The 24614-nt window shown below is 43.6% G+C and overlaps 1 protein-coding gene across 6 annotated transcripts in view; it reads left to right on the forward strand.

Moving 5' to 3' along the window:
* LOC112229503 (engulfment and cell motility protein 1-like) overlaps window positions 1-24614 on the forward strand; it is a 224269-nt gene that overhangs the window by 158782 nt on the left and 40873 nt on the right. The window contains exon 1 of one of the 6 annotated variants that reach the window (XM_042310109.1): window positions 14335-14508. The exons of the other annotated variants lie outside the window; for them this stretch is intronic. The gene's annotated coding sequence lies outside the window, so the exon portion shown is untranslated. Of the gene's footprint in view, window positions 1-14334; window positions 14509-24614 lie in introns of those variants that run through there. 6 annotated transcript variants of the gene reach the window in all.

Genomic DNA, 24614 nt, shown 5'->3' on the forward strand with positions numbered 1-24614 from the left:
AACAAAATAATACAAATAATAATATACACAACTATTTTGAACTGCTGCACTATTTCACAATGACCAACACAATTCCAGTCAAAATACAAGACTGTGAGAAATACTGTAGCCTACCATGACTATACCCAACCCAACTCCATTGTTGCCACTATGTATCCTACCTGAATGAAGCTTTGATTCAGTGGATGAAGTATTGAGGAGCAGGGATGCTGAATGTCACTTCAGGGATACAGCTGCTGATCTACACTTCCTAAATAAGCCAGGAATGAGAGCAAATTAATAGAAGAAAATGAGAAATACTGTAGCCTACAATTACTATAAACTTTATTACGCACCATAATATCTGTCCCTCTGCACTCCCTAAATCGTGGCATTGAACGGTTCAACAGACTTTTATCCCTCCATAACTGACTACCAGAATACTGCAGCTCTGTGGGTGTAACATTCATTGACAGTTTTGATACCTTCTGGAAACAAAGCTTGTATTATAAGGAGGATGGGATCCACCCAAATCATTTGGTTCCTGGATCCTTTAACAGAATTATAATTGAGACAATGACTTATCAATGACCCAAGCACAGCTCAGTTAATCCCTACCATTGTGTCGTTGAGTTGTCATAATGCTTCAGTAGATTATCCCAGGGGCGTTGGAAGATGATGTAAAACAATTAAAAAGTGTTAAACCATTAAACCATGCTATTTTAAAGTAAACAAATTGACCACAGACTTTCAGTACGCTTATAAGGAAGGACATTCAGCAAGCACAGCACTTACACAAATTATTGATGATTGGCTGAGAGAAATTGATGATAAAAGATTTGTGGGGGCTGTTTTGTTCGACTTCAGTGCAGCTTTAGACATTATCGATCATAGTCTACTGCGTATGTGTTATGGCTTTTCATCCCCCTGCTATATTGTGGATGAAGTGTTAACTGTCTAACAGAACACAGAGGATGTTCTTTAATGGAAGCCTCTCCAACATAATCCAGGTAGAATCAGGAATTCCCCAGGGCAGCTGTATTGTCCCCTTAGTTTTTTCAGTCTTTACTAACGACATGCCACACTGGCTTTGAGTAAAGCCAGTGTGTCTATGTATGCGGATGACTCAACGCTATACATGTCAGCTACTACAGCGACTGAAATTACTTCAACACTTAACAAAGAGCTGCAGTTAGTTTCAGAATGGGTGGCAAGGAATAAGTTAGTCCTAAATATTTAAAACTAAAAGCATTGTATTTGAGACAAATATCATTCACGAAACCTCAACTAAATCTTGTAATAAATCATGTTGAAATTGAGCAAAGTTGAGGTGACTAAACTGCTTGGAGTAACCCAGGATTGTAAACTGTTGATACAACAGTAGCTAAGATGGGGAGAAGTCTGTTCTCCATAAAGCCTTCTTAACAACACTATCAACAAGGCAGGTCCTACAGGCCCTAGTTTAGTTGCACCTGAACTTCTGTTCAGTCGTGTGGTCAGGTACCACAAAGAGGGACTTAGGAAAATTGCCGTTGGCTCAGAACAGGTCAGCTCGACTGGCTCTTGGATGTACACAGAGAGCTGGCATTAATAATATGCATGTCAATCTCTCCTGGCTGAAAGTGGAGGAGAGATTGACTTCATCACATCCCGTATTTGTAATTGACATGTTGACTGCACCGAGCTGTCTGTTTGAACTATTGGCACACAGCTCGGACACCCATACATACCCCACAAGACATGTCACCAGATGTCTCTTCACAGTCCTCAAGTCCAGAACAGACTATGGGAGGCACACAGTACTACATAGAGCCATGACTACATGGAACTCTATTCCACATCAAGTAACTCATGCCAGCAGTAAAATGTGATTTTTTTAATAACCTCTTGGTGCTAGGGGGCAGTATGTTCATTTTTGGGGAAAAAAACGTTCCCGTTTTAAACGGGATATTTTGACAGTAAAAGATGCTAGAATATGCATATAATTGACAGCTTTCGATGGAAAACAATCTAACGTTTCCAAAACTGTAAAGATATTGTCTGTGAGTATAACAGAACTGATGTTGCAGGCGAAAGCCTGATAAAAATCCAATCCGGAAGTGCTTTTGAAAGCAAGGTTTTGAAAGCGCTGCGGAAGGTTTTGAAAGCTCTGCGTTCCAATGACTCCCTATTTGGCTGTGAATGTACCATCAACGAGCTTACGCTTTCTACGTATTCCCCAAGGTGTCTACAGCATTGTGGCGTAGTTTTACGCATTTCTGTTGAAGAATAGCCGTAGGCGGCCACATTGCGTAAGTGGTCACATGGTGGCTGCGAGAGAGATTCTCGTGTAAAATACAGAGGTAGCCATTACTCCAATCGGTCCTAGAGAAAAACTAATTGTCCCGACTGATATATTATCGAATACATATTAGAAAAACACCTTGAGGATGGATTCTAAACAACGTTTGCCATGTTTCTTTCGATATTATGGAGCTAATTTGGAATATTTTTCGGCGTTGTGGTGACTGCAATTTCCGGGCGATTTCTCAGCCAAACGTGAAGAACAAACGGAGCTGTTTCGCCTACAAAAATAATCTTTTGGGAAAAAATTAACTTTGGCTCTCTACCTGGGAGTCTCGTGAGTGAAAACATCCGAAGTTCATCAAAGGTAAACGATTTAATTTGATTGCTTTTCTGATTTCCGTGACAAGGTTGCCTGCTGCTAGCAAGGCAGAATGCTATGCTAGGCTATGATAAACTTACACAAATGCTTGTCTAGCATTGGCTGTAAAGCATATTTTGAAAATCTGAGATGACAGTGTGATTAACAAAAGGCTAAGCTGTGTCTCAATATATTTCATTTGTGATTTTCATGAATAGGAACATTTTCTAGGGATATTTATGTCCGCTGCATTATGCTAATTAGTTTCAGGCGATGATTACGCTGCCGCATGCGGATTTGGGAGTCACTAGAGGTTTTTAAAAAATATACAAATACACCTTTGGTACAGTGGGGACTGTGAAGCAACACAAACAGGCACAGAACGTGCATACACACACATGATAACATACGCACTGTACACACACATACACATGGATTTTGTGTTGTAGATATGTGGTAGTAGAGTAGGGGCCTGAGGGAACACACTTAATGTGTTGTGAAATCTGTTGTGAATGTATTGTAATGTTTTAAATTGTATAACTGCCTTTATTTTGCAAGACCCCAGGAAGAGCAGCAGCTAATGGGGATCCATAATAAATACTTTACTATAGCTTACCATTCCCTAAATAAGCCAGTAAAGAAAGCATGGTAATCACTGATGATTACTAATAATGTTGTTATTCAGCAGAATCCGTAGGCTTCCATATGTTACAGTTGACAAAATGGCTATCTATATTACTAGATTAGTCTGGGGCGGGTGAATTTAACCACAACTTGCAGGCAGTGGGTTTAGAACAGCAATGACCCAGAAAAAGGATATATGTTTTTGGGGAAATTATTCCACCACCCAAAAGGGCACTTTGGATACTGGGGGGAAAAAGGGCCTGTTCCCTGTACAGAAAGGGCCCTATCTGTACATGTGCCTGGTCTCACAGAGGAAGAGAGGAGGAGACTGTCTCACTGAGGAAGAGGAGAGTATCTCACAGAGGAGGAGGGGGAGAGCGGAGGAGGAGAAGAGGAAGAGAGGAGGAGACTGTCACTGATGAGGGGAGGAGTGTCTCACTGAGGAGGAAGAGAAGAGGAGACTGTCCCTGATGAGGAGGAGAGGTGGTAGAGAGGAGGAGACTATCACTGATGAGAAGGAGAGGTGGTAGAGAGGAGGAGACTGTCACTGATGAGGTGGTAGAGAGGAGGTGACTGTCACTGATGAAGAAGAGATGTGTCACTGATGAGGAGGAGAGGTGGTAGAGAGGAGGAGACTGTCACTGATGAGGAGGAGAGGTGGCAGAGAGGAGGAGACTGTCACTGATGAGGAGGAGAGGTGGTAGAGAGGAGGAGACTGTCACTGATGAGGTGGTAGAGAGGAGACTGTCACTGATGAGGAGGATAGGTGGTAGAGAGGAGCAGACTGTCACTGATGAGAAGGAGAGGTGGTAGAGAGGAGTAGACTGTCACTGATGAGGTGGTAGAGAGGAGGTGACTGTCACTGATGAGGAGGAGAAGTGGTAGAGAGGAGGAGACTGTCACTGATGAGGATGAGAGGTGGTAGAGAGGAGGAGACTATCCCTGCTGAGGAGGAGAGGTGGTAGAGTGGAGACTGTCAATTATGAGGAGGAGAGGTGGTAGAGAGGAGGAGACTGTCAATTATGAGGAGGAGAGGTGGTCGAGAGGAGGAGACTGTCACTGATGAGGAGGAGAGGTGGTAGAGAGGAGGAGACTGTCACTGATGAGGTGGTAGAGAGGAGACTGTCACTGATGAGGAGGATAGGTGGTAGAGAGGAGAAGACTGTCACTGATGAGAAGGAGAGGTGGTAGAGAGGAGTAGACTGTCACTGAGGTGGTAGAGAGGAGGTGACTGTCACTGATGAGGAGGAGAAGTGGTAGAGAGGAGGAGACTGTCACTGATGAGGATGAGAGGTGGTAGAGAGGAGACTATCCCTGCTGAGGAGGAGAGGTGGTAGAGTGGAGACTGTCAATTATGAGGAGGAGAGGTGGTAGAGAGGAGGAGACTGTCAATTATGAGGAGGAGAGGTGGTAGAGAGGAGGAGACTGTCACTGATGAGGAGGAGAGGTGGTAGGGAGGAGGAAACTGTCACTGATGAGGTGGTAGAGAGGAGGAGACTATCCCTGCTGAGGAGGAGAGGTGGTAGAGTGGAGACTGTCAATTATGAGGAGGAGAGGTGGTAGAGAGGAGAATGTCACTGATGAGAAGGAGAGGTGGTAGAGAGGAGACTGTCACTGAGGAGGGAGGTGGTAGAGAGGAGGAGACTGTCCCTTAATGAGGAGGAGAGGTGGTATAGAGGAGAAGACTGTCACTGATGAAGAAGAGATGTGTCACTGATGAGGAGGAGAGGTGGTAGAGAGGAGAAGACTGTCACTGATGAGGAGGAGAGGTGGTAGAGAGGAGGAGACTGTCACTGATGAGAAGGAGAGGTGGTAGAGAGGAGTAGACTGTCACTGATGAGGAGGAGAGTGATAGAGAGGAGGAGACTGTCACTGATGAGGTGGTAGAGAGGAGGTGACTGTCACTGATGAGGAGGAGCGGTGGTAGAGAGGAGGAGACTGTCACTGATGAGGATGAGAGGTGGTAGAGAGGAGGAGACTATCCCTGATGAGGAGGAGAGGTGGTAGAGTGGAGACTGTAAATTATGAGGAGGAGAGGTGGTAGAGAGGAGACTGTCACTGAGGAGAAGGAGAGATGGTAGAGAGGAGACTGTCAATGATGAGGAGGAGAGGTAGTAGAGGAGACTCACTGAGGAGGAGAGGTGGTAGAGTGGAGGTGACTGTCACTGATAAGGAGGAGATTTAGTAGAGAGGAGAAGACTGTCACTGATGAGTTGGTAGAGAGGAGGAGACTGTCACTGAGGTGGTAGAGAGGAGAAGACTGTCACTGATGATGAGGAGAGGTGGTAGAGAGGAGGAGACTCACTGATGAGGTGGTAGAGAGGAGAAGACTGTCACTGATGAGGAGAGGTGGTAGAGAGGAGGAGACTCACTGATGAGGTGGAGACGTGGTAGAGAGGAGAAGACTGTCACTGATGAGGTGGTAGAGAGGAGATGTGTCACTGATGAGGTGGTAGAGAGGAGACTGTCACTGATGAGGTGGTAGAGAGGAGACTGTCACTGATGAGGAGGAGACGTGGTAGAGAGGAGAAGACTGTCACTGATGAGGTGGTAGAGAGGAGACTGTCACTGATGAGGTGGTAGAGAGGAGAAGACTGTCACTGATGAGGAGAGGTGGTAGAGAGGAGACTGTCACTGATGAAGAGGAGAGGTGGTAGAGAGGAGGAGACTGTCACTGATGAGGAGGAGATGTGGTAGAGAGGAGGAGACTGTTACTAATGAGGAGGAGACTGTCCCTGATGAGGAGGAGAGATGGTACAGAGGAGAAGACTGTCACTGATGAGAAGGAGAGGTGGTAGAGAGGAGTAGACTGTCACTGAGGTGGTAGAGAGGAGGTGACTGTCACTGATGAGGAGGAGAAGTGGTAGAGAGGAGGAGACTGTCACTGATGAGGATGAGAGGTGGTAGAGAGGAGACTATCCCTGCTGAGGAGGAGAGGTGGTAGAGTGGAGACTGTCAATTATGAGGAGGAGAGGTGGTAGAGAGGAGGAGACTGTCAATTATGAGGAGGAGAGGTGGTAGAGAGGAGGAGACTGTCACTGATGAGGAGGAGAGGTGGTAGGGAGGAGGAAACTGTCACTGATGAGGTGGTAGAGAGGAGGAGACTATCCCTGCTGAGGAGGAGAGGTGGTAGAGTGGAGACTGTCAATTATGAGGAGGAGAGGTGGTAGAGAGGAGAATGTCACTGATGAGAAGGAGAGGTGGTAGAGAGGAGACTGTCACTGAGGAGGGGAGGTGGTAGAGAGGAGGAGACTGTCCCTTAATGAGGAGGAGAGGTGGTATAGAGGAGAAGACTGTCACTGATGAAGAAGAGATGTGTCACTGATGAGGAGGAGAGGTGGTAGAGAGGAGAAGACTGTCACTGATGAGGAGGAGAGGTGGTAGAGAGGAGGAGACTGTCACTGATGAGAAGGAGAGGTGGTAGAGAGGAGTAGACTGTCACTGATGAGGAGGAGAGTGATAGAGAGGAGGAGACTGTCACTGATGAGGTGGTAGAGAGGAGGTGACTGTCACTGATGAGGAGGAGCGGTGGTAGAGAGGAGGAGACTGTCACTGATGAGGATGAGAGGTGGTAGAGAGGAGGAGACTATCCCTGATGAGGAGGAGAGGTGGTAGAGTGGAGACTGTAAATTATGAGGAGGAGAGGTGGTAGAGAGGAGACTGTCACTGAGGAGAAGGAGAGATGGTAGAGAGGAGACTGTCAATGATGAGGAGGAGAGGTAGTAGAGAGGAGACTCACTGAGGAGGAGAGGTGGTAGAGTGGAGGTGACTGTCACTGATAAGGAGGAGATTTAGTAGAGAGGAGAAGACTGTCACTGATGAGTTGGTAGAGAGGAGGAGACTGTCACTGAGGTGGTAGAGAGGAGAAGACTGTCACTGATGATGAGGAGAGGTGGTAGAGAGGAGGAGACTCACTGATGAGGTGGTAGAGAGGAGAAGACTGTCACTGATGAGGAGAGGTGGTAGAGAGGAGGAGACTCACTGATGAGGTGGAGACGTGGTAGAGAGGAGAAGACTGTCACTGATGAGGTGGTAGAGAGGAGATGTGTCACTGATGAGGTGGTAGAGAGGAGACTGTCACTGATGAGGTGGTAGAGAGGAGACTGTCACTGATGAGGAGGAGACGTGGTAGAGAGGAGAAGACTGTCACTGATGAGGTGGTAGAGAGGAGACTGTCACTGATGAGGTGGTAGAGAGGAGAAGACTGTCACTGATGAGGAGAGGTGGTAGAGAGGAGACTGTCACTGATGAAGAGGAGAGGTGGTAGAGAGGAGGAGACTGTCACTGATGAGGAGGAGATGTGGTAGAGAGGAGGAGACTGTTACTAATGAGGAGGAGACTGTCCCTGATGAGGAGGAGAGATGGTACAGAGGAGGAGACTGTCACTGATGAGGAGGAGAGGTGGTAGAGAGGAGGAGACTGTCACTGATGAGGTGGTAGAGAGGAGAAGACTGTCACTGATGAGAGGGAGAGGTGGTAGAGAGGAGGAGACCGTCACTGATGAGGAGGAGAGGTGATAGAGAGGAGGAGACTGTCACTGATGAGGAGGAGAGGTGGTAGAGAGGAGAAGACTGTCACTGATGAGAGGGAGAGGTGATAAAGAGGAGGAGACTGTCACTGATGAGGTGGTAGAGAGGAGAAGACTGTCACTGATGAGAGGGAGAGGTGGTAGAGAGGAGAAGACTGTCACTGATGAGGAGAGGAAACTGTCACTAAGGAGGAGGAGAGAAAGAGAGGCCTGCTGCTGTGCCAGACTGGAGAACAGTCACAATGTACCCTTCAGCACATATGGCTATAGTCATCCTTATGACACAGAAACATGTGGAGCAGCGCAGAGACTACCGATGGTCATTCTGGACATGGCCCTTCTGTTTGTCTTGTGTAATCATTTGACCATGGGTGACATCCATGGTTTGTCTGTGGGTCAAAGAAGGCATAGACTAGAGCAGTATGCATGTTCCCTATAGCAGAACCCAGTATGCAATTTCCCTGTAGCAGAACCCAGTATGCAATTTCCCTGTAGCAGAACCCAGTATGCAATTTCCCTGTAGCAGAACCCAGTATGCATGTTCCCTGTAGCAGAACCCAGTATGCATGTGCCCTGTAGCAGAACCCACAAGCAGCAGTCTCACCCAATAATTATCATAACAATGATTGTATTGATTAGTTGTGTCTGTTGTGAATGTGAGGTTGCCTTACAAAGACGGGCAAGGGTTTCATGCTTTCATGTTCTTTTTGAAATAGATGTCTTTTTAAATCAGAATCTTCTTTTCCATCAAGACCAGATTTTGATATCAGATCTAAAGGGTAACACAACCACATCCCATCCTACTCTACTCTCTTCTCTAGTCTACTCTTTAGTCTACTCTCTTCTCTAGTCTACTCTCTTCTCTAGTCTACTCTTTAGTCTACTCTCTTCTCTAGTCTACTCTCTACTCTACTCTTTAGTCTACTCTCTACTCTTTAGTCTACTCTACTCTTTACTCTCTACACGCTACTCTTTACTCTTCTCTATTTACTCTATACTCTCTACTCTACTGTACACTCTTTACTCTACTCTTTACTCTACTCTACACTCTACTCTACTCGACTCTATTCTTTACTCTACACTCTACTCTTTACTCTCTACCCTACTCTACTCTTTACTCTACACTACTCTACTCTCTACTCTAATCTCTACTATTTACTCTACTTTACTCTCTCCTCTTTACTCTATATACTCTCTACTTTCCTCTCTACTCTTTACTCTATATACTCTCTACTCTTTACTCTATATACTCTCTACTCTTTACTCTATATACTCTCTACTCTTTACTCTATATACTCTCTACTCTTTACTCTATATACTCTCTACTCTTTACTCTATATACTCTCTACTCTTTACTCTATATACTCTCTACTCTTTACTCTATATACTCTCTACTCTTTACTCTATATACTCTATACTCTCTACTCTACACTCTACTCTTTAGTATACTATCTACTCTCAATATACTCAATATACAATATACTCTTTACTCTACTCTTTACTCTATACTCTCTACTCTACACTCTCTATTCAACTCTTTACTCTCTACTCAAATCTTTACTCTACACTCTACTTTTCAGTTTACTCTCTACTCTACACTCTACTTGTTAGTATACTCTCTCCTCTCTACACTCTACTCCAAACTCTTTAGCATAATCTTTATTCTCTACTCTACTCTCCACACTCTACACTCTTTTGTATACTCTTTACTCTCTACTCTGCTCTCTACTCTTTACTCTCTACACTAATCTTTACTATACTCTCTACTATTTACTCTACTCTTTACTTTCTACTCTTTAGTATACACTCTACTCTTAACTCCTTACTCTCTACTCTACTCTCTACTCTACACTCTACCCTACTCTACTATCTACTCTTTACTCTCTACTCTACACTCTACTCTACTTTACTCTCTACTCTTTATTCTACTCTATACTCTCTACTCTACATTCTACTCTTTACTCTCTACTCTCTACTCTTTACTCTACTCTATACACTCTACCCTACAATCTACTCTTTACTCTATACTCTCTATTCTACACTCTACTCTTTACTCTATACTCTCTACTCTACTCTTTACTCTATACTCTCCACTCTACTCTCCACTCTACTATTTACTCTACTTTACTCTATACTCTCTACTCTACATTCTACTCTTTACTCTCTACTCTTTACTCTACTCTATACACTCTACCCTACAATATACTCTTTACTCTATACTCTCTATTCTACACTCTACTCTTTACTCTATACGCTCTACTCTACTCTTTACTCTATACTCTCTACTCTACTCTACACTCTACTATTTACTCTACTTTACTCTCTACTCTTTATTCTACTCTATACTCTCTACTCTACACTCTACTCTTTACTCTCTACTCTTTATTCTACTCTTTACTCTATACTCTCCACTCTACTCTACTCTTTACTCTACTCTACACTCTACCCTTTACTCTATACTCTACTCTATACCCTCTACTCTACTCTTTAATCTATACTCTCTACTCTACTCTTTACTCTATACTCTCCACTCTACTCTACACTCTACTCTCTACTCTTTACTCTACTCTACACTCTACTCTTTACTCTATACCCTCTACTCTATACTCTTTACTCTCCACTCTACCTATACACTCTACTCTCTACTCTACTCTTTACTCTCCACTCTACCTATACACTCTACTCTCTACTCTACTCTTTACTCTCCACTCTACCTATACACTCTACTCTACTCTATACTCTCTACTCTACTCTTTACTCTATACTCTCCACTCTACTCTACACTCTACTCTCTACTCTACACTTTACTCGATACTCTCTACTCTACTCTTTACTCTATACTCTCCACTCTACTCTACTCTTTACTCTACTCTACACTCTACTCTTTACTCTATACCCTCTACTCTTTACTCTCCACTCTACCTATACACTCTACTCTACTCTATACTCTCTACTCTACTCTTTACTCTATACTCTCCACTCTACTCTACACTCTACTCTCTACTCTACACTTTACTCGATACTCTCTACTCTACTCTTTACTCTATACTCTCCACTCTACTCTACTCTTTACTCTACTCTACACTCTACTCTTTACTCTATACCCTCTACTCTATACTCTTTACTCTCCACTCTACCTATACACTCTACTCTCTACTCTACACTCTACTCTATACTCTCTCTCTACTCTCTACTCTACTCTACACTCTACTCTTTACTCTATACCCTCTACTCTCTACTCTACACTCTACTCTTTACTCTAAACCCTCTACTCTATACTCTCTACTCTACACTCTACTCTTTACTCTAAACCCTCTACTCTATACTCTCTACTCTACACTCTACTCTTTACTCTAAACCCTCTACTCTATACTCTCTACTCTGCTCTCTACTCTTTACTCTCTACACGACTCTTTTTACTATAATCTCTACTATTTACTCTACTCTTTACTTTCTACTCTTTAGTATACACTCTACTCTACTCTCTACTCTACTCTCTACTCTACACTCTACTCTTTACTCTATACTCTCTACTCTACTCTACTCTCTACTCTTTACTCTACTCTACACTCTACTCTATACTCTCTACTCTACACTCTACTCTTTACTCTCTACTCTTTATTCTACTCTTTACTCTATACTCTCCACTCTACTCTACTCTCTACTCTTTACTCTACTCTACACTCTACCCTTTACTCTACACTCTACTCTACTCTCTACTCTACTCTCTACTCTACTCTCTACTCTACACTCTACTCTATACTCTCTACTCTCCACTCTACTCTACTCTCTACTCTTTACTATATACTCTACACTCTACTCTATACCCTCTACTCTACTCTTTAATCTATACTCTCTACTCTACTCTTTACTCTATACTCTCTACTCTACACTCTACTCTATACTCTCTACTCTCCACTCTACTCTACTCTCTACTCTTTACTATATACTCTACACTCTACTCTATACACTCTACTCTACTCTTTAATCTATACTCTCTACTCTTTACTCTACTCTACACTCTACCCTTTACTCTACTCTCTACTCTTTACTCTACTCTCTACTCTACACTCTACTCTACTCTCTACTCTACTCTCTACTCTTTACTATATACTCTACACTCTACTCTATACCCTCTACTCTTCTCTTTACTCTCTACTCTTTATTGTACTCTTTACTCTATACTCTCTACTCTACTCTTTACTCTACTCTTTACTCTATACTCTCTACTCTACTCTTTACTCTCTACTCTTTATTCTACTCTTTACTCTATACTCTCCACTCTACTCTACACTCTACCCTTTACTCTATACTCTACACTCTACTCTATACCCTCTACTCTACTTTTTAATCTATACTCTCTACTCTACTCTATACTCTCCACTCTACTCTACACTCTACTCTTTACTCTACTCTACACTCTACTCTATACTCTTTACTCTCCACTCTACCTATACACTCTACTCTCTACTCTACTCTTTACTCTCCACTCTACCTATACACTCTACTCTCTACTCTACACTCTACTCTATACTCTCTACTCTCTACTCTACACTCTACTCTTTACTCTAAACCCTCTACTCTATACTCTCTACTCTACACTCTACTCTTTACTCTAAACCCTCTACTCTATACTCTCTACTCTACACTCTACTCTTTACTCTCTACTCTTTATTCTACTCTTTACTCTCCACTCTACTCTACTCTCTACTCTTTACTCTACTCTACACTCTACCCTTTACTATATACTCTACTCTACTCTCTACTCTTTACTCTACTCTACACTCTACCCTTTACTCTATACTCTACACTCTACTCTATACCCTCTACTCTTTAATCTATACTCTCTACTCTACTCTTTACTCTATACTCTACTCTACACTCTCTACTCTACTCCCTACTCTGCTCTCTACTCTTTACTCTCTACACAACTCTTTACTATACTCTCTACTATTTACTCTACTCTTTACTTTCTACTCTTTAGTATACACTCTACTCTTAACTCTCTACTCTACTCTTTACTCTATACTCTCTACTCTACTCTACCCTCTACTCTTTACTCTACTCTACACTCTACTCTTTACTCTCTACTCTACACTCTACTCTTTAATCTATACGCTCTACTCTACTCTACACTCTACTCTTTACTCTACTCTATACACTCCACTCTTTACTCTATACTCTCTACTCCACACTCTACACTTTTCTCGAAACGCTCTACTCTGCACTCTACTCTATAGTATACAATATACTCTTTACTCCACTCTATACTCTATACTCTCTACTCTACTCTGTTCTCTACTCTACTCTTTAGTCTACTCTCTACTGTACTCTTCAGTCTACTCTCTACTCTACTCTTTATTCTACTCTCTACTCTTTAGTCTACTCTCTACTGTACTCTTTAGTATACTCTCTACTCTACTCTTTAGTACACTCTTTACTCTACTCTCAACTCTACTCTTGACTACTCTCTCCTCCACTCTACTCGATACTCTGTATTGTACTCTCTACTCTAGTCTACTCTCTACTCTACTCTTTATTCTACTCTCTATTCTACTCTACTCTACTCTCTATTCTACTCTACTCTCTACTCTACTCTACTCTACTCTACTCTACTCTACTCTACTCTACTCTACTCTACTTTACTCTGTATTCTACTCTACTCTACTCTTTCTCCACTCCGACCAACAGAACGGACAGGCAACAGTTTCCTCTGTTTCCATAGCAACCCCACTCCAATTGCCACCGCTGCACTGCACTGGCTCCACTTTGGCAAGATGGAGGCGCTTCTCTTCTCTCACTGTGTCTGTGTGTGTTCCTGCCTGCATTGTGTGTGTGTGTGTGTTTTCCTGCATGCTGATGCGTGTGTGCCTGTGTCTATTTCTGTGACTGAGTCTATGCGTGTGTGACTGTGTCTATGGTAATGCCCTGTGTCTCTTTATCCAAACGGCTGTCTGTGATGAGGGGCTTGCTGCGCCCCGCGACTAGAAAACCTCCAGCTCTGTGCATCCATGCAGAATAGTACTGATGTAGAGGCTCTCACTCATTCTCCTCCCCTCCCCCTCTTTACCCCCTCCACACACATACACACCACCACAGCCCATGTGATCCCCAGCTGCCAGTCTATTGGCTGATACCACCGTGGCTTGCATCCAATCAGGCTTAAATGCTGAGATCAACATAAGCGGGGCTGCCTGGTGATCCTCCCAGACTGGCAGCAGAGAGGAGGTAGATCTTGTGAGGCAGGCAGGCAGGAGGACGAGCGGCGCCCTCCTTGACCACAATCGCCACGACAACGCACCTCACGCCTGTGGCTAGAGCCCAGCCAGCTCCGTTAGCATCGCTCTATCACTCTACCAGGGGACCATCTGCCATTGCTTCCCCTCTCTTTCCCTCTCTCTATCCCTCTGTTCTTTGCTTCCCTCTCTCTATCCCTCTGTTATTTGCTTCCCTCTCTCTATCCCTCTGTTATTTGCTTCCCTCTCTCTATCCCTCTGTTATTTGCTTCCCTCTCTCTATCCCTCTGTTATTTGCTTCCCTCTCTCTATCCCTCTGTTCTTTGCTTCCCTCTCTCTATCCCTCTGTTATTTGCTTCCCTCTCTCTATCCCTCTGTTCTTTGCTTCCTCTCTAAACTCGTTAGCTGCTCCTCTCATCTCGGTGCAGTCGAGGTTCTGCTGTCAGTCATTATGAAGCACAGCGTGGCAGCAGCAGCCATGGAGGTGACAATTACAGGTAAGTACAAGACACTGGCTGACATGCTTTATCCACCTCTAGAGAGAAGAGGGTGAAGGAGAAGAGCAGGGGCTGCTGATTAGAATGGAGGGATGGAGAGAGGGAAAAGGAGGAGCAGGGGAGGGGGTTGTTTGTTGTTGCTTGGCTGCAGAGAAGAGTGGAGAGTAGCAGAGCAATGCTCATAGGACAGATGGGGCAGTGCTGGGTAGTTTGTGTGTGTATGCGTTCGTGCGACTCTGTGAGGCATAATCAGGTTAGAGCAGCCCATCTCAGCCTTCTGATTAAAAGCCTCCCAATCTCAGCAAACACAGAGCCTAAAGCCCAGTCTGAAGCTGTCTTTGTGAACACAGACAAAGCAGAGGGAAGTGGTGGCGATAGTACACATTGTGAATAAGGTTTAGCATTGTATACTACTACCCACGTTCCTACCAATGGAGGAATGGACCACTGCTATCCACCATATTAGCCTCGGCTAGCAAATGATAAATGCCATATGTGTTAGTATGTTTAAATAATGCACACATTTCATGTCTAACATTACCATGGACAGATGTTCATTTATATTGTATTTATTACGGATCCCCATTAGCTGCTGCCAAGGCAAACATTATGACAGTTATATACAATTTAAAATACATGACATTACATTTTATAACACTTTTCACAACACATTGTGTTCCCTTAGGCCAGTACTCTACTACCACACATCTTGTGGCATGTCTTGTGGGGTGTGCATGAGTGTCCAAGCTGTGTGCTAGTAGTTTAAACAGACACCTCGTGCATTCAGCATGTCAATACTTCTTACAAAAACAAGTAGTGATGAAGTCAATCTCTCCTCCACTGTGAGCCATGAGAGATTTACATGCATATGATTAATGTTAGCTCTCCGTGTACATTTAAGGGCCAGCCGTACTGCCCTGTTCTGAGCCAGTTGTAATTTTCGGAGCTATATACTGTAGCAATATAAAACAACAAAATGATTGTCTTTGCCATGGTTACTGTAGCTATAGCTACCCCGGGGATAATCTGCTTTGTCAAGAACAGGTATTCCCAAACTGGAGGGTATGCGCAATGCCGTTGGGGGTATGCCAAATAAAAATGTGATTCACATTTTAAAAAAAAAATATATATATACAGTGCCTTGCGAAAGTATTCGGCCCCCTTGAACTTTGCGACCTTCTGCCACATTTCAGGCTTCAAACATAAAGATATAAAACTGTATTTTTTTGTGAAGAATCAACAACAAGTGGGACACAATCATGAAGTGGAACGACATTTATTGGATATTTCAAACTTTTTTAACAAATCAAAAACTGAAAAATTGGCCGTGCAAAATTATTCAGCCCCCTTAAGTTAATACTTTGTAGCGCCACCTTTTGCTGCGATTACAGCTGTAAGTCGCTTGGGGTATGTCTCTATCAGTTTTGCACATCGAGAGACTGAATTTTTTCCCATTCCTCCTTGCAAAACAGCTCGAGCTCAGTGAGGTTGGATGGAGAGCATTTGTGAACAGCACTTTTCAGTTCTTTCCACAGATTCTCGATTGGATTCAGGTCTGGACTTTGACTTGGCCATTCTAACACCTGGATATGTTTATTTTTGAACCATTCCATTGTAGATTTTGCTTTATGTTTTGGATCATTGTCTTGTTGGAAGACAAATCTCCGTCCCAGTCTCAGGTCTTTTGCAGACTCCATCAGGTTTTCTTCCAGAATGGTCCTGTATTTGGCTCCATCCATCTTCCCATCAATTTTAACCATCTTCCCTGTCCCTGCTGAAGAAAAGCAGGCCCAAACCATGATGCTGCCACCACCATGTTTGACAGTGGGGATGGTGTGGTCAGGGTGATGAGCTGTGTTGCTTTTACGCCAAACATAATGTTTTGCATTGTTGCCAAAAAATTCAATTTTGGTTTCATCTGACCAGAGCACCTTCTTCCACATGTTTGGTGTGTCTCCCATTTGGCTTGTGGCAAACTTTAAACAACACTTTTTATGGATATCTTTAAGAAATGGCTTTCTTCTTGCCACTCTTCCATAAAGGCCAGATTTGTGCAATATACAACTGATTGTTGTCCTATGGACAGAGTCTCCCACCTCAGCTGTAGATCTCTGCAGTTCATCCAGAGTGATCATGGGCCTCTTGGCTGCATCTCTGATCAGTCTTCTCCTTGTATGAGCTGAAAGTTTAGAGGGACGGCCAGGTCTTGGTAGATTTGCAGTGGTCTGATACTCCTTCCATTTCAATATTATCGCTTGCACAGTGCTCCTTGGGATGTTTAAAGCTTGGGAAATCTTTTTGTATCCAAATTCGGCTTTAAACTTCTTCACAACAGTATCTCAGACCTGCCTGGTGTGTTCCTTGTTCTTCATGATGCTCTCTGCGCTTTTAACGGACCTCTGAGACTATCACAGTGCAGGTGCATTTATACGGAGACTTGATTACACACAGGTGGATTGTATTTATCATCATTAGTCATTTAGGTCAACATTGGATCATTCAGAGATCCTCACTGAACTTCTGGAGAGAGTTTGCTGCACTGAAAGTAAAGGGGCTGAATAATTTTGCACGCCCAATTTTTCAGTTTTTGATTTGTTAAAAACGTTTGAAATATCCAATAAATGTTGTTCCACTTCATGATTGTGTCACACTTGTTGTTGATTCTTCACAAAAAAATACAGTTTTATATCTTTATGTTTGAAGCCTGAAATGTGGCAAAAGTTCGCAAAGTTCAAGGGGGCCGAATACTTTCGCAAGGCACTGTGTATATATATTTTTTTTTTTTTAATTTTTTTTTTTTTATGTGAATCACATTTTTATTTGGCATACCCCCAATGGCATTGAGCATATATATTTATTTATGTTTTTTATATTTGTTTTTCTTCACATTTTTAAACAGTACATTTATATTTCCCAACGGGGCTATACATTTGGGTTAGGTTTTTTTTCTCACCTGAGTAGCCTCATTTCACTTCAAAAATAAAATGTAACCATCTATTGTTCAGCGAAATAACAACACAATGTCAAATACAGGTAACCTAGTCAAATAATTAACATCCAGTCCCATTAACTGTTACTCATCCAGTCCCATTAACTGTTACTCATCCAGTCCCATTAACTGTTACTCATCCAGTCCCATTAACTGTTACTCATCCAGTCCCATTAACTGTTACTCATCCAGTCCCATTAACTGTTACTCATCCAGTCCCGGTAACTGTTACTCATCCAGTCCCATTAACTGTTACTCATCCAGTCCCATTAACTGTTACTCATCCAGTCCCATTAACCGTTACTCATCCAGTCCCGTTAACCGTTACTCATCCAGTCCCGTTAACCGTTACTCATCCAGTCCCGTTAACCGTTACTCATCCAGTCCCGTTAACTGTTACTCATCCAGTCCCATTAACTGTTACTCATCCAGTCCCATTAACTGTTACTCATCCAGTCCCATTAACTGTTACTCATCCAGTCCCATTAACTGTTACTCATCCAGTTCCATTAACCGTTACTCATCCAGTCCCGTTAACTGTTACTCATCCAGTCCCATTAACTGTTACTCTCTCGCAGGAAACCTTCAGTCTTGTGCAGACATTTAGAAACAAAATATGACAATTTGAAAAATAAGCCACAGGAGTTATTTGAGCGAGAATACAGACAACTTTCGAGTAGTAAGACATGTATAAAAGCAACAGATACCATTAATAAGAAGGGGCTAGAAGCATCTTATATGGTGAGTTACTGAGTGGCTGGGACAGGCAAGCCCCATACTATTGTGGAGGACTTAATTCTTCCTGCTGCCACGGATATGGCTGGGACAATTCTGGGGGAGAAGGCCATAAAAACTATAGACAATGACTTCATCAAACAACACTGTTTCACGATGCATCAGTGACGTGGCAGGAGATGTTTTGAAACAATTACTGCTTCGCATACAAGCCAGTGAATTCTATGTGTTACAGCTGGATGAGTCAACAGACGTGGCGGGCCTGGCACAGCTCCTGGTATATGTCCGTTACGTTTATGGGGGGTCAATTAAGGAAGACATCCTCTTCTGCAAACTACTGAAACCCAGAACAGGAGAGGATCATTTTTAAAGTACTGGACAGCTTTGTGACATCAAATGGACTTTGGTGATCAAGATGTGTTGGTATATGTACAGTCGTGGCCAAAAGTTTTGAGAATGACACAAATATACATTTTCACAGTCTGCTGCCTTAGTTTCTATGATGGCAATCTGCATATACTCCAGAATGTTATGAAGAGTGATCAGATGAATTGTAATTAATTGCAAAGTCCCTCTTTGCCATGCAAATTAACTGAATCCCCAAAAAAACATTTCCACTGCATTTCAGCCCTGCCACAAAAGGGCCAGCTGACATCATGTCAGTGATTCTCTCGTTAACACAGGTGTGAGTGTTGACGAGGACAGGGCTGGAGATCACTCTGTCATGCTGATTGAATTTGAATAACAGACTGGAAGCTTCATAAGGAGGGTGGTGCTTGGAATCATTGTTCTTCCTCTGTCAACAATGGTTACCTGCAAGGAAACACGTGCCATCATCATTGCTTTGCACAAAAAGGGCTTCACAGGCAAGGATATTGCTGCCAGTAAGATTGCACCTAAATCAACCATTTATCGGATCATCAAGAACTTCAAGGAGAGCGGTTCAATTGTTGTGAAGAAGGGCGCCCAAGAAAGTCCAGCAAGCGCCAGGGTCATCTCCTAAAGTTGATTCAGCTGCGGGATCGGGGCACCACCAGTACAGAGCTTGCTCAGGAATGGCAGCAGGCAGGTGTGAGTGCATCTGCACGCACAGTGAGGCAAAGACTTTTGGAGGATGGCCTGGTGTCAAGAAGGGCAACAAAGAAGCCACTTCTCTCCAGGAAAACATCAGGGACAGACTGATATTCTGCAAAAGGTACAGGGATTGGACTGCTGAGGACTGGGGTAAAGTCATTTTCTCTGATGAATCCCCTTTCTGATTGTTTGAGGCATCTGGAAAAAAGCTTGTCTGAAAAAGACAAGGTGAGCGCTACCATCAGTCCTGTGTCATGCCACAGTAAAGCATCCTGAGACCATTCATGTGTGGGGTTGATTCTCAGCCAAGGGAGTGGGCTCACTCCCAATTCTGCCTAAGAACACAGCCATGAATAAAGAATGGTACCAACACATCCTCCGAGTGCAACTTCTCCCAACCATCCAGGAACAGTTTGGTGATGAACAATGCCTTTTCCAGCATGATGGAGCACCTTGCCATAAGGCAAAAGTGATAACTAAGTGGCTCGGGGGGACAAAACATTGATATTTTGGGTCCATGGCCAGGAAACTGCCCAGACCTTAATCCCATTGAGAACTTGTGGTCAATCCTCACTTCATTTTAAGAATGTGAAATGACAGAATAATAGTAGGGAGAATGTATAATTTCAGCTTTTATTTCTTTCTTCACATTCCCAGTGGGTCAGAAGTTTACATACACTCAATTAGTATTTGGTAGCATTGCCTTTAAATGATTTAACTTGGGGTAAACATTTTGGGTAGCCTTCCACAAGCTTCCGACAATAAGTTGGGTGAATTTTGTCCCATTCCTCCTGACAGAGCTGCTGTTACTGAGTCAGGTTTGTAGGCCTCCTTGCTCGTACACGCTGTTTCAGTTCTGCCCACAAATTGTCTATAGGATTGAGGTCAGGGCTTTGTGATGGCCACTCCAATACCTTGACTTTGTTGTCCTTTAAGCCATTTTGCCACAACTTTGGAAGTATGCTTGGGGTCATTGTCCATTTGGAAGACCCATTTCCGAACAAGCTTTAACTTCCTCACTGATGTCTTGAGATGTTGCTTCAATATATCCACATAATTTTCCATCCTCATAAAGCCATCTATTTTGTGAAGTGCACCAGTCCCTCCTGCAGCAAAGCACCCCCACAACATGATGCTGCCACCTCCGTACTTCACGGTTGGGATGGTGTTCTTCGGCTTGCAAACCTCCCCTTTTGTCCTCCAAACATAACGATGGTCATTATGGCCAAACAGTTCTATTTTTGTTTCATCAGACCAGAGGACATTTCTCCAAAAAGTCTGATATTTGTCCCCATGTGCAGTTACAAACCGTGTCTGGCTTTTTTTATGGCAGTTTTGGAGCAGTGGCTTCTTCCATGCTGAGTGGCCTTTCAGGTTATGTTGATATAGGACTTGTTTTACTGTGGATATATATACTTTTGTTCCTGTTTCCTCCAGCATCTTCACAAGGTCCTTTGCTGTTGTTCTGGGATTGATTTGCACTTTTCGCATCAACGTAGGTTCATCTCTAGGAGACAGAACGCATCTCCTTCCTGAGCAGTATGACGGATACGTGGTTCCATGGTGTTTATACTTGCATACTATTGTTTGTACAGATGAACGTGGCACCTTCAGGCCTTTGGAAATTGCTCCCAAGGATGAACCAGACTTGTGGAGGTCTACCATTTTTTTCTGAGGTCTTGGCTGATTTCTTTTGATTTTTCCATGATGTCGTGCAAGAGGCACTGAGTTTGAAGGTAGGCCTTGAAATACATCCACAAGTACACCTCTAATTGACTCAAATTATGTCAATTATCCTATCAGAAGCTTCTAAAGCCATGACATCATTTTCAGGAATTTTCCAAGCAAGTCAACTTAGTGTATGTAACTTCTGACCCACTGGAATTGTGATACAGTGAATGATAAGTTAAATAATCTGTCTGTAAACAATTGTTGGATAAATGACTTGTGTCATGCACAAAGTAGATGTCCTAACCAACTTGTCAAAACTATAGTTTGTGAACAAGACATTTGTGGAGTGGTTGAAAAACAAGTTTTAATGACTCCAACCTAAGTGTATGTAAACTTCCGACTTCAGCTGTATGTGACAGTTTATTCTCTGCCCTCACTAGCATGAAAACTAATTACAAGCACAGACTGTGTGTGGGAAATGATTTAAGACTGAGACTCTCTCCAATACAACATTGCAGAGTTATGTGCATCCTTTCAAGCACACCCTTTTCATTAACCTGTGGTGAGTTTTTCACAATTTTCGATGAGCAAATTTATTTATTCGTTATTTTACCAGGTAAGTTGACTGAGAACACATTCTCATTTGCAGCAACAACCAATAGTTACAGAGGAGGGGGTTGAATGAGTCAATTGTAAACTGAGGATTATTAGATGACCGTGATGGTTTGAGGGCCAGAATGGGAATTTAGCCAGGACACCGGGGTTAACCCCCCTACTCTTACGATAAGTGCCATGGGATCTTTAATGACCTCAGAGAGTCAGAACACCCGTTTAACGTACCATCCGAAATACTGCACCCTACACAGGGTATTGTCCCCAATCACTGCCCTGGGGCATTGGGATATTTTTTTAGACCAGAGGAAAGAGTGCCTCCTACTGGCCCTCCAACACCACTTCCAGCAGCATCTGGTCTCCCATCCAGGAACTGATCAGTACCAACCCTGCTTAGCTTCAGAAGCAAGCCAGCAGTGGTATGCAGGGTGGTATGCTGCTGGCAATACAGTTTTATATGTAAGATGGCTAAATAAAGAGCAAAATTATTGATTATTATTATATTATTATTTGTGCCCTGGTCCTAAAAGAGCTCGTTGTCACTTCCCACGAGCCGGATTTTGACAAAAAGTCACACTCATTCTTATGTTTAATAGTATAGTGTGTGTGTGGCAGGCTTACAATTATGGCAAAAAAACATTTGAGAGTGCGCTGACCCTGGTGCTAGAGGTACACAGCTGGAGGTTGAATGTTTGAAAGGGTACAGGACTATAAAAAGTTTGGGAACCACTGGTCTAGAAGATTCACATTTGGATTGTTGGATTATCCAAGTAGAAATCCTCACAGGCCTCGATTATTACTGGTGCTGGGCTGCAGGCAAGCCTCCTCCTCGACCTATTGTCTCCCTGCTGCTGTGCAAGCATGTTATGATGTGGCCTCTCTTGTCCACTGAGTAGATTCCAATGACATTTAGTACCTAAGCCTGGCTAACAATGTCCGGGTTCAGCAACTTATTTTGATACATATTGCATTGTCATGTGTAGCCTAATGTTGAATTGGGCTACATTTCCCCAACAGAGGGAGGTAGTTTAGCTGATGTTGAATTGGGCTCCATTTCCCCAACAGAGGGAGGTAGTTTAGCTGATGTTGAATTGGGCTACATTTCCCCAACAGAGGGAGGTAGTTTAGCTGATGTTGAATTGGGCTCCATATCCCCAACAGAGGGAGGTAGTTTAGCTGATGTTGAATTGGGCTCCATTTCCCCAACAGAGGGAGGTAGTTTAGCTGATGTTGAATTGGGCTACATTTCCCCAACAGAGGGAGGTAGTTTAGCTGATGTTGAATTGGGCTCCATATCCCCAACAGAGGGAGGTAGTTTAGCTGATGTTGAATTGGGCTCCATATCCCCAACAGAGGGAGGTAGTTTAGCTGATGTTGAATTGGGCTCCATATCCCCAACAGAGGGAGGTAGTTTAGCTGATGTTGAATTAGGCTCCATATCCCCAACAGAGGGAGGTAGTTTAGATGATGTTGAATTAGGCTCCATATCCCCAACAGAGGGAGGTAGTTTAGCTGATGTTGAATTGGGCTCCATATCCCCAACAGAGGGAGGTAGTTTAGCTGATGTTGAATTGGGCTCCATATCCCCAACAGAGGGAGGTAGTTTAGCTGATGTTGAATTAGGCTCCATATCCCCAACAGAGGGAGGTAGTTTAGATGATGTTGAATTAGGCTCCATATCCCCAACAGAGGGAGGTAGTTTAGCTGATGTTGAATTGGGCTCCATATCCCCAACAGAGGGAGGTAGTTTAGCTGATGTTGAATTGGGCTCCATATCCCCAACAGAGGGAGGTAGTTTAGCTGATGTTGAATTGGGCTCCATTTCCCCAACAGAGGGAGGTAGTTTAGCTGATGTTGAATTGGGCTCCATATCCCCAACAGAGGGAGGTAGTTTAGCTGATGTTGAATTGGGCTCCATATCCCCAACAGAGGGAGGTAGTTTAGCTTAGGCTAGAGGATGTCTCAGAGATGTGTAGTGGTGGTTTATTAGGTACACCCATCTAGTACCAGGCTGGACACCCCTTTGCCTCCAGAACAGTCTGAAGTTTTGGGGTTATGGAAACATTGCTCAATTAGTATCAAGGGACTTAACATGTGCCAGGAAAACAAGCCCCACACCATTACAACACTGCCACCAGCCTGTACTGTTGACATCAGACTGCTTACGTCATATCCTGACTCTGCCATCAGCACGACGCAACCAGAACCGGAATTTTGTTGGACGAGGCGATTGTTTTCCACTCCTCAATTGTCCAGTGTTGGTGACCGTGTGCCCACTGGAGCCGCTTATTCTTGTTTTTAGCTGATAGGAGTGGAACCCGGTGTGGTCGTCTGCTGTAATAGCCTGTGTGTGGCCCGTCCGTTAGCTTGCACAATTCTTGCCATTCTTCTTCAGCCTCTCATCAATAAGCTGTTTTTGCCCACAGGAATGCCGCTGAGTGGATGTTTTTTTGTCGCACCATTCTCGGTAAAACCTAGACACTGTCGTGCGTGAAAAGCCCTGGAGACTGGATGTTCTGAGATACTGGAACAGGTGCACCTGACACCGACAATCATACTACGCTCAAAGTCGCTTCGGTCACTAGTTTTGGGGGGGGGCGGCTCAACCCCTCCCCCTTGCAGATATGGGGAGGATGGAGGGGAACGAGGTAGGGGAGAGGGAGCTATGCTGTACACTGTGGCCTTAGGGGGGCATCTCTCATCTGTCAGAGCAGGCAGCCTCGCCACACGCTGAGAAGGCCAATGCTGTGCACACAAATAACGTCTGGGGTAATCAAGCAGCAATCAGCAGCGAACTATTTGAACAGAGATGGAGACAGACATTTAGATGTCATGTTGTGGGTTTGGATGTGATGTCTGGTGGCACATAGCAATATGACAGACAGAGGAGGACATTTAGATGGATGAAGATGCTGATATAGATTGAATCAGAAGGCTGGGTTGTCTAACATGGGAAGGATAGAGTTAGCTGTACATCCCCACAGTGGTCATGAATGAGCAGAACTACACTGGTTTTGTGTGTAGT

This window comes from Oncorhynchus tshawytscha, linkage group LG31 (assembly GCF_018296145.1).
Source record: "Oncorhynchus tshawytscha isolate Ot180627B linkage group LG31, Otsh_v2.0, whole genome shotgun sequence".
NCBI lineage: Eukaryota > Metazoa > Chordata > Actinopteri > Salmoniformes > Salmonidae > Oncorhynchus > Oncorhynchus tshawytscha.